Genomic DNA, 10,711 nt, shown 5'->3' on the forward strand with positions numbered 1-10,711 from the left:
ATAGCAAAATCATGAAGGAAGTTTGGGAACTATTATCATATCCGAATGAACTGAACGAGCAATTAGAATTGATCCTGGGCAGGCTGTTCCTCCCAGCAGACAATGTGCTTGCCCACATGACTGATGTCTTCTCCTTTTTCTAAATCCTCTATCTTTCTGCACTAATTTCCAGTGGAGCTGCTGATGGGTATTTTGCTTTTAGCTCACAGAAGACTCTAGGTACATAAGTTACACAGGACTCCATGTAGGACCCAAAGCTTAGAATTAATTATTTTCCTATTCCTTCTCACTAATTATGCCCAGTCATATTGTTGAAAAGTAACTCATTGGACTCTGAATGAATGTAAAGGATAGGTCAACAATATAAAAACATTCCACAGTTGAATATAAATATTTCATTTTTAAATTCCCTCTAAATTGCATTCCTTTATAAAAGAAAAGCCTATAGGACTCAGTGCCAATATCTTGATTCCCGGTTTTATACAAGTGGCTTAGTCTATGCAGAGTCTTAATCAGATACCTGGGCTCCTTTAACTGCAGCTGTATTGTGGTATGTCTTTCATTGGAATAGACTTAGCTTCTTTACTCTCTTCAAAATTAAGTTAATTAAATTCCCTACTTTGCTCACCCATCCAAGGGATCAGCAGTCACAAAAGAAACTACAGTTCCACTATAGATGTTATTACAGGCAAAGTTATGGTACCAGAATTAGGTAAGTGATGTAATAATCTCTTGGATAGTAAATGATTAGTAGTGTATGTATTGTAGCCAGCAAGGACCTGAGTATAACTGGGTTCCAGCCTCATGGAAGACCATTCTGTTGCCCTAGTGCAATGGTGCATCTTGTAAGCTATATCTACTGAGCCCATATTGCTCATGAGCAATTGTACTTCCATATGTTCATCTGAGTTCCGTGGGGGGGGGGGGGGTATTGATGCTTCTAGGAAATTCCTCATGCATGTCCCTGAGCATGTGAGACATTATTCCTTTTTCTGTTTTCATTTCCTCATGTCTAGTTTCTCCTGCTTTCAGCACTTCAGTGCAGGATTGTGGTTAGTCTAAAGAAAACCTTCAGTCTCACATTCCTCCAGATATGTTATCTCCAGGAGAGTGAAATTCACTTTTCTATGTAAAAACATGAGAAAAGGAGTAATGATGATCATCCTGTGCCCTCAGTAGTGTTTTAACTTAATAATAGATAGCATTTTATTTACTCTTTTAAATTTCATCACTCTTTCATTGACTTTTTATTCCTACTTAGATAGGTCAGGTTTGTCTCAGGTGGCCAGAAATGGACCATGGTTGAGTTTGTTTGTTTTTATTCTTGTTGTTTTTTAATTGAAATAGCAGGACCACAGAAATGGCCAGAAAGTCAAGGTTACTCTTGTCAAGAAAGAACACATCCACTACATTTAGTCAGACATTAAGGAGAGCCTAGATTTTATGGATTAAAAGAATCAAAAGTTAGTATTCCAAAAGTTTCAACCATAGAAAACATGAGTATAAGATAAATAGGCACCAGGAAATATGGACCTCAGGCAGAAATGTCTTCTGTTGCCCTCCTTTACTCCCTCCTATCTTAGTCGGGTATGACTATCAGTATAAGGAGAGTGGCTGTAGCTGGGGTGGGAATGATGTGCAGGGGACTTGGGAAGTAGAGCCAAGAGCTGCAACTGCAGAAATCTTGCCTTTTTGTTTTTGTCTTTTTCTTATTTTTAACTTTTAGGGGGTAAAATGAATACACACACATGAAAAAAATCAAACAGTGAAAAGTAAGTTCCCTAACTTTTTCCCCCCCACCCCTTTACTTCTAATTTAGCTCCATATCTTAAAACATCTTTTGTTCTGTTGGTAATCATCGCCATACTTCTAAGCATGTATTCATACTCCAACTTCTTGATTTTTAATTTAGATAGTGTCTTAGTCCATCCTGTGCTGCTAAAACAGAATACCACATGCTGGGTGATTTATAGGCATTAGAAATTTCTTTGGCTCATGGTTTTGGAGATTGGAGTGTCCAAGATTGTGGGGCCACATCAGACTAGGATCTTCTTGATGCTAAGCATGGAAGAATGTGGAAAGGCAAAGGATCAGTCAGCAGTCAACACAGAGCAAAACAGGGCTGAACTCAGGTTTATAATATCTCATTCCTAGAATAGGAAACCAGTCCTGAGATAAGGATGTTAATCTGTTTATGAGTGCAGAGTCATCATGACCAAAAAACCTCCTAGTAGATTCCACCTCAGAACACTCTTGCATCTGGCATTGAGTTTCCAGCACATGATTTTGGGTGACACATTCAAACCATAGCAAGTAGTGGCTATTGAAAGATGAGAGACTTGTATTTCCTTATCTCTTTACTTGTAGTATTTCTTAGTCATATTATTTTTGTTCTGGTGGTTATTGTCATTTGAAAGAATATGTTTAAACTCTATTATTTGTTACATCAATTTTAGTATATCCCAATTCTTTGCCATATAAGGAGAAAACATTTGTGTCTGACACTACCTTCTATATCTCTTTGCTAACTTCACAGTCCTTTTTTTTTTTTTTTTTTTTTTTTTAACAGGTAGAGTTATAGACAGTGAGAGAGAGACAGAGAGAAAGGTCTTCCCTCCGTTGGTTCACTTCCCAAATGGCCCCTACGGCTGGCGCTGCACCAACCCAAAGCCAGGAGCCAGGTGCTTCTTCCTGATTTCCCATGCAGGTACAGGAGCCCAAGCACTAGGGCCATACTCCACTGCCCTCCCGGGCCACAGCAGAGAGCTGGACTAGAAGAGGAGCAACCAGGACTAGAACCCAGCACCCATATTGATGACAGTGCATGCCGCAGGCGGAAGATTAACCAAGTGAGCCACGGCGCCGGCCCCCACAGTCCCTTTTTAATGGTATCAGTATTAATACTAGTCAGATTCTCTTTCATAGATATTGTCTTCCATGCTTTGTTTATATGTTCACTCCACTCTATAAATTGAAATAGCATTTATTTTATTCCAATTACTGCATTACCCTTTACTGTTGGGCCAAATAGCATGAGTCTACCAGTTGAGGTAAAACATGTAATTTTATGACATGAAAACTGAATGATGCATCCCAATTGTCAGATGAAATGGGATTCATTAAACTCATCTCTAAGCCCTTCTAATAAATTATTGTTCAGCTAATGATAATGTTGATTTCCAAGAAATGAAACAGAAAACATTCTATCTTCTATTCTTTTGTGTTCTGAGCTCTGAAGAAGTAACTTTAAAAATAAATCAGTTTTTCTTCTGTTCTCTTAATTAACTACTTTCCTAAGGATTTAATTCTTTTTTTTTTTTTTTTTTTTTTTTTTTTTTTTTACAGGCAGAGTGGACAGTGAGAGAGACAGAGACAGAGAGAAAGGTCTTCCTTTGCCTTTGGTTCACCCTCCAATGGCCGCTGCGGCTGGTGCACCACGCTGATCCGAAGGCAGGAGCCAGGTGCTTCTCTTGGTCTCCCATGTGGGTGCAGGGCCCAAGCACTTGGGCCATCCTCCACTGCACTCTTGGGCCATAGCAGAGAGCTGGCCTGAGAGAGGGCAACCGGGACAGAATCTGGCATCCCGACCGGGACTAGAACCTGGTGTGCTGGCGCTGCTAGGCGGGGGATTAGCCTATTGAGCCACGGCGCCAGCTTTAAGGATTTCTTATAGTGTTCCACTTTAATGTTCTCATTTTCACTGATGATTCCTAAATTTTGTGAGTTCTTTTTTTGATCCATATGAATGATGGGAAGGGTTTATCCATACTGTAGTATGGATCACAGGGCCTATGTACACGAAAGCTAGAACTACTGTTTCAGTGTGCATTTGACTATTATTGTCATTTTTTACAATTATTTTAAAATTTTCAACTATTTAATCAAAATATTATTTACTCTAGTTGGTGTTTTAGCACTCCTTCAAATTTGTCATGCCGGGCCTCACTCATCTCACTGAAGTACCTGCCATGAGACGAGGGCCTGAAAAGTGAAGCAAAACTTCCAGTTATGGTCAGCAGAGGGCAGAAGAGGCAAGTAGCAAGTGTTTGCCGTCAAGATTTAGGATTCCTCCACTTGTCAGAAGCAAAAAACAGTTACTGGTACAAAACAGTGTAATACATATTAGCAAAATTGATATTTTGAGAATTGATTACTGTTTACAGCCCTTGTCTCTACTGTTCTGGAACAGTGGGCTTTTTTTTCTTAATTTTTGTTGACTATTTTACTTAGTGGAGGATTAATCTTATGATTATAAAATAAACTGAGTGTATTGTAAAAATTAACGAATTAAGAAAGGAAGGAAGAGGGAAATTAGGAGAGTGGGCAGGAGGAGGGGAGAAAGTATCACTATGTTCCTAAATCTGTATATATAAATACATGAAGTTTGTTCACCTAATATAAATTAAAAAAAAATTGTCAAAAAGAAATCAGTTATTGAATGCAAGGGGCCAAAGTCGTAGAATCAGTAGGAAAAATTAACAGTGACCCAGCGTGGAAGTTCGGTCGACCAGGCAGTGGACACTGTTGTTAGAAGGGGCTACAGTTGCCAGCCTGGAATCTGTTACAGAGATGGGAACAAGTAGACATCAGAAGAGTCATCATTTAGAGCCCTTTCTCAGTCCTGACGGCTACCCCCAGCCTATCTAAAGCTGCTTAAAGTGACAGGCCTCTAAGAACAGCCCTGGGAGTGTATGCAAACCAGCTGGCTAAGAGCTGGCCACAACCCTGAGGGGTCCAGATGCAGCCCTGTGAGTAAGTGGGTGTGAATGAACTCCAAATCCAGATGCAAAAGGTGGTGAGGCATTTCTCAGGTATATGCCAATTAAATAATTTTCAAATGTACTTAAACGTGATATGGTTCAATATATGTAAATTTTCCCTTCTCTATGGAGGAAAACATAATTTCATTGTGGAAACACTGTGTGACTTTGGAATTTAACAAACCTGATTCTGAATTCTTCAGTCTGTGGTTCTCAGTTGCTTAACTCTACTGAGCCCCATTTTTCCATCTGTAAAAATGAAAGTAATGATTTCTGTCTCACAAAGTGATGTTAAGGAAATGAGATGATGTCCATAAACTGTGTGGCAAAGATCATGGCACCTTATAGTTGTGTAATGGATTTGATTTACCACCACTTGTTCTCTCTCCCTTCTCTTTGGAATGGATAAACATCTGTTTGCTATTTTGCGAAGTAAACTCTTCTTGTCTCCTATAAGCATACCTGATGTTAATGGAGGACTTACTATGTAAGGTATCATACTAAGTTTCTGTAGTATTATCTCATTTAATAGTCATGACAACCTTCTGAGATACTTTGGCCATCATCTCTGCTTTGCCAATGAAGACACTGAGGCTTCAATAGAATAATTGATTTTCCCAGTGTACCATAGTAAATAATGAAAGGGGGTTCAAAACCACCTACAGTGATTCTAAAGCTTGTGCTTTTGTCATGACACAACCTACTTTTTGTATATAGACATTTCTTTATCATCCATTAAAAATTCAAGGGAAAAGTAGACTTTAAAAAATTTCATCTTTGTAATTTGCTTAAATGTTGATATTATTAGCATTGCATCACCTTATACAATCTCTTCTATTGGATGTTTAGGGTGGGAAGTTTAGTATTTTTTTTTTTTTTTTTTTTTTTTTTTTTTTTGACAGGCAGAGTGGACAGTGAGAGAGAGAGACAGAGAGAAAGGTCTTCCTTTGCCGTTGGTTCACCCTCCAATGGCCGCCGCGGCCGGCGCGCTGCGGCCGGCGCACCGCGCTGATCCGATGGCAGGAGCCAGGAGCCAGGTGCTTTTCCTGGTCTCCCATGGGGTGCAGGGCCCAAGCACCTGGGCCATCCTCCACTGCACTCCCTGGCCACAGCAGAGGGCTGGCCTGGAAGAGGGGCAACCGGGACAGAATCCGGCGCCCCGACCGGGACTAGAACCCGGTGTGCCGGCGCCGCTAGGCGGAGGATTAGCCTAGTGAGCCGCGGCGCCGGCCTAGGGTGGGAAGTTTAGTATTAAATGAAATAAATGAAAATAGATTGCTATGGACTGAATTGTGTCCCCTCCTCCCTCCTCCCCAATATAGATTTCCTATATTGAAGCCCTCATCCTTCTCTCTCTCTCTCTCTCTTTCTTTCTCTCTCTCTGTCTCTCTCTCTGTCTCTCTCTGTTATATAACGATTCAGTGAGAAGACGGTGTGTACAAGCCAGAAAGACAACATATAACAGAAACCAATCACACTGGCATCCTGATCTCAAATTCCTAGCCTCTAGCTATGTAAGAAACAAATTTCTGTTGTTTAAGCCATCTAATCAAGGGTATCTTTTAATACAAACCAAGCTTACCAAGTTACAGACTGTCACGGTTATACCCTTTCAGAGCTCCTGCATTAAATTTTTATTGGATTATATTTTTCTTTCCATTTTTTAAAAAATGATTTGTTTATTTATTTGAAAGGTGGAGTTATAGAGAGAGAGGAACAGATATTCCATCCACTGTTTCACTCCCCAGATGGCCACAATGGCCAGGGATTGACCAAGCCGAAGCCAGAAAGCCAGTAGCTTCATTCAAGTCTCCCACCTGGGTTCAAGAGTCCAAAGACTTGGAATAACTTACTTCTTTCCTATGCACATTAGCAGAGAGCTAGATTGGAAGTGGAACAGCCAAGATTCAAACCAACACCCACATGAGATTGCCAGCATCGAAGGTGGCAGCTTAACCTACTGCACCACACTGCCAGTCCCTCCAACTTTTTATGTTGTGGTAAAATGCATATAATGTAAAATTTACCATCAGATAATTTTTCAGTGCAGTCAGTGGTACTAAATTCATTCATGATATTGTACAACCGTCTCTACCATCCATCTTTACAACTCTTTTCATCTTGTGAAACAGAAACTTTGTGCCTATTGAACACTAACTGCCTTATACCTCTTCCCCCAGCTTCTGCCAACCACCATTCTACCTTCTATCTCTGTGATTTGACTCCTCTCAGTACTTCATATAAGTGAAATTTTACAGCTTTTGTCTTTTTGTGACTGACTCAGTTCACTTAAATTAATGTCCTCAAGTTTCATCTATCTTGTAGCATTGTCAGAATTTCCTTCCTTTTTAAGACAGTACTATACCATTGTAGAAACACCACATTTTGTTTATCCATTAATCCATCAGTTGCCTCATGGTTTACTTCCATGTTTTACACATTGTGAATGTGTACAGGAGTATATAAGTAGGAACAGGAGCATATAAGTATTTCTTCTAGACTGCATTCAGTTACCTTGGTAATATACCCCGAAGTGTAATGGCTGTATCTTATGATAATTTCTGTTTTTAAGTTTTTGGGAAATCACCATAGCGTCTTCCAGTTACTGTCTATTCTTGCAGGATAGAGTATTTTATATACATCTGATAGATCTAGTTAGTTTATTTTGTTAAGTATTCTGTTTTCTTATTTTCTGTCATTGAATTCATTAACAGTGGGATTCTGAGGTCTCTGATGATTATTATAAACATATGTGCTTACTCCTTCACTTGTCAGTTTTTGCTTCATGTATTTTGATGGTGTGTTTTTGGTTCATAAATGATTATAATTGTTCAATATTCATGGTGCATTGAAACTTTTAGATTTATAATACCTTCTTTTATCTCTTGCTTTGTCTTGGACTATCTTTTTTCATGCTTTCATTTTCAATCTGTTTATATCTTTAGATCTAAAGGTTCTGCTGGTACAGTTGTGGTCAAGACAGAATCAGACTCCTGGGACTTTCTTCTCTTCCCAGAATTCTCTCAATAATGGGATTTCTGAAGAAATTAAGGGTGACATACATGACTAAGGACAGTTCCTAGATCTTTCTAACAAAATGTTTTCTTCCTTTGCTTCAGTACAAGGGGAAGATGATAACAGAACATCACATTTTTCTAAATGGGTGCTGAAAAAAGTCACAATCCTGGTTATAAAGAATCATTGGGAAAAAATTGATTAAAAAAAGGGATTTGGGCCAAGCATTGTGATGGAGCAGGTTATATCGCATCTTGGAATGTCTTCATTCCATATCAGAGTGCTTTTGGTTTGAGTTCCAACTAGTCTGCCTCTAATCCAGCTCCCTGCTAATGTGCCTGGGGGGCAGCAAGTTATGGCTGCGGTACTTGGACCCCTGCCACCCACATGGGAGACCCAGAAAGGTTTCCAGGCTCCTGGCTTCAGATTGGCCCAGTTCTGGTTGTTGTGGGCATTTGGGGAAATGAACCAGCAAATGGAAGATCTTTCTTTGTCTCTCTGTCTCTCCTACTCTCCCTGTCACTCTATCTTTCAAATACATAAATGAAGCTTTTTAAAGAAAGGGTTTTTTTTTTTTTAAATAAAAGTGTGACTATTTAAATTTATTTATTTATTGGAAAGGCAGAGACACAGATGGAGAAAGAGGGATCTTCTATCCTCTGGTTCACTACTCAAATGTGCATAATAGCAGTGGCTGGGGCAAACCAAAGTCAGAGCTAAGAATTCAATCCAGTTATTGCCTCCTGCTGCTTCCCAGGGTGTGCATTAGTAGGAAGCTGGACTCAGGAGCAGAACCCACACTCAAACCCAGGCACTCCAAAAAGGAATCTGGCCCATCTTAACACCATGCAAAATTCCCACTCCTATGAATTTTGTTTCTTAAAACAGAATCTGGTCTATAAATATTAAAATATTAATATTAGTAGAGGTCCATGATGAATTTGCAAAAAGGAAGAGGCTGTACTTAGCCCACACCCTCTCTAGATAGCACTGTCATTCTGTTTATTTACCAAACAATATGTAAATGGACCAGCATTATTGTGCAGCAGGTTAAGTGACCAGCTGTAACAACACTATCCTTTATCGGAGTACTGGCTGCTCTGCTTCCAAACCTGCCCACTGCTAATACATCTGGGAATGCAGCTGATGATGGCCCAAATAGTTCTGCCCCTGTCACCCAAATGGTAGACGAGGGTAGAGTTCCTGGATCCTGGCTTCAGCTAGGGCCAGTCCATTATGGTCATTTGGGGAAGTGAACCAGAGGATAGAAGATCTCTCAGTGTCACTCTGCATTTCAAATAAATAGATAAATCTTCAAATAAAAAATAATTTGAAAACAATGAAAGACGAATTTTGATTAGATCACAAAATGAAGATGACTGTTAACTCAATATCAGTGGAATTAAAAAACAGGTCTATTGCCAAGCATATAAGGGTACATCTCTATTTTAGGATTGAGGAATTCTAGCATCCTATAAATTTGCGTAGTTCCTTGGGGCTTTTACTTCGCTATAAAGACTGATGACATCATCGCCCTCCTCTCTTCCTCCTGAATCTCTTTTTCCTCTCTTCTATTCTCCTCCCTTCCCTCCCCTCCTCTTTTTTTCCTCTTCTTTCTTCTACTGCCTCCTCATTATCCTCCTGCTTTTCAGAGACTAACTATTGTAGGTATTTAAAAATTAAATGAAATAACCTGTATAAAATATTTACAAGTGCTTGGCACATGATAGGTAGTCAGTAACTGTTGTAGGAGAATGGAAAGTTTATGGCTTTCAGGTAACCTCGTCATTTGATTTCAAGAAAGTATATAATTTTGATATTTTCTTGAGCTCAAGAAAGAATTGTTGAAATAACTATGTGCAGGTCAATGTATGTATATGAGTTTCCAGAAAGTATGTAAAATGCCTATACACATAAATATTACCAATAGAAGATTTAACAGCCTGTAAAAACAAGCAGATGTGTGTTTGTCTTTCCAATTGCACTTGTAATTTTAGTTTGATAACATTTACAGTTGCTATGAGACAAATGATTTTACTAATCATTAATGTTTGATAACACTCTCCAAATAAACATAGAGAAAAGATGTTTAAATTGGAAAGAAGCCACTTTACATCATGTGGCATTTTTCAGTGTTCTCTAATCTGTAAGTACAGATTGTCCTTCAGGTGTGCTACCTGCAAAATTATCCATATTTCATAAATGCCACTGAAGAGTTTTAGCTTTAACTGTTCCATAACACACTGAAGTCAGAGACATTTCCATATGAAGCCTCTTGGATCTCATTTTAGCAGTAGTGTTTCCCTAAGTAGCCCTAAATCATAGGGAGTCCCAGAATCCTGTACGCCATCACTTCTCGACCTTTTGGCTAAGATCAAGTGCAGAATGCTGTACCCAGATTCGTCAGCCTCTGTCATAAGGCTTATAGCTATTTAAATCTAAGATCCATCTGAGCATTCAATTTGTAAATTAAAACAGGAAGTGTATCAGACATCTGAGGTGGATTGGTCAAGAATTGTCAAACAGCAGTTTCACTGCTGACACTGTTGGTCACCTTCTGACTCCCAGCAGACAAATGGGAGGGTTGCTCATCATTTATGCATGAGACCTTCTGACCTTGTTTTGTTTTTTAAATTGGGTTCAATCTGTAGGCTAAAGTATTTTTGTTTTGGCCATCATCTATGGGAAAATGGTATGAACCATTTTTTTTTTACCTTATAAAAATATATATTAAATGACTTTCAAAACAGTTGCCAACCTAGCATGTAAGAATAAAGCATTGAGTATTGTGTATAGCAAGACATTCATGTGATAAGTGTATGAATTTACAACCATATATAATATCTATATATATTTATATAAAAAACAAGCTTGGTTAGAAGTTAAGGTTACTTACAAAGTTGTCCTAGTAATTATATTTGTCAAAGTAATTATAA

The 10,711-nt window shown here is 38.9% G+C and overlaps 1 long non-coding RNA gene across 1 annotated transcript; it reads left to right on the forward strand.

Moving 5' to 3' along the window:
- The first annotated feature begins 3,342 nt into the window (after positions 1–3,342).
- Positions 3,343–10,497, forward strand: LOC127483209 (uncharacterized). Its single transcript, XR_011378264.1, has 3 exons — positions 3,343–3,461; positions 3,915–5,610; positions 5,996–10,497. It is a non-coding gene; the product is annotated as an uncharacterized lncRNA (long non-coding RNA).
- The last annotated feature ends 214 nt before the right edge of the window (positions 10,498–10,711 follow it).

The sequence above is a fragment of the Oryctolagus cuniculus genome, chromosome 8 (assembly GCF_964237555.1).
Source record: "Oryctolagus cuniculus chromosome 8, mOryCun1.1, whole genome shotgun sequence".
NCBI lineage: Eukaryota > Metazoa > Chordata > Mammalia > Lagomorpha > Leporidae > Oryctolagus > Oryctolagus cuniculus.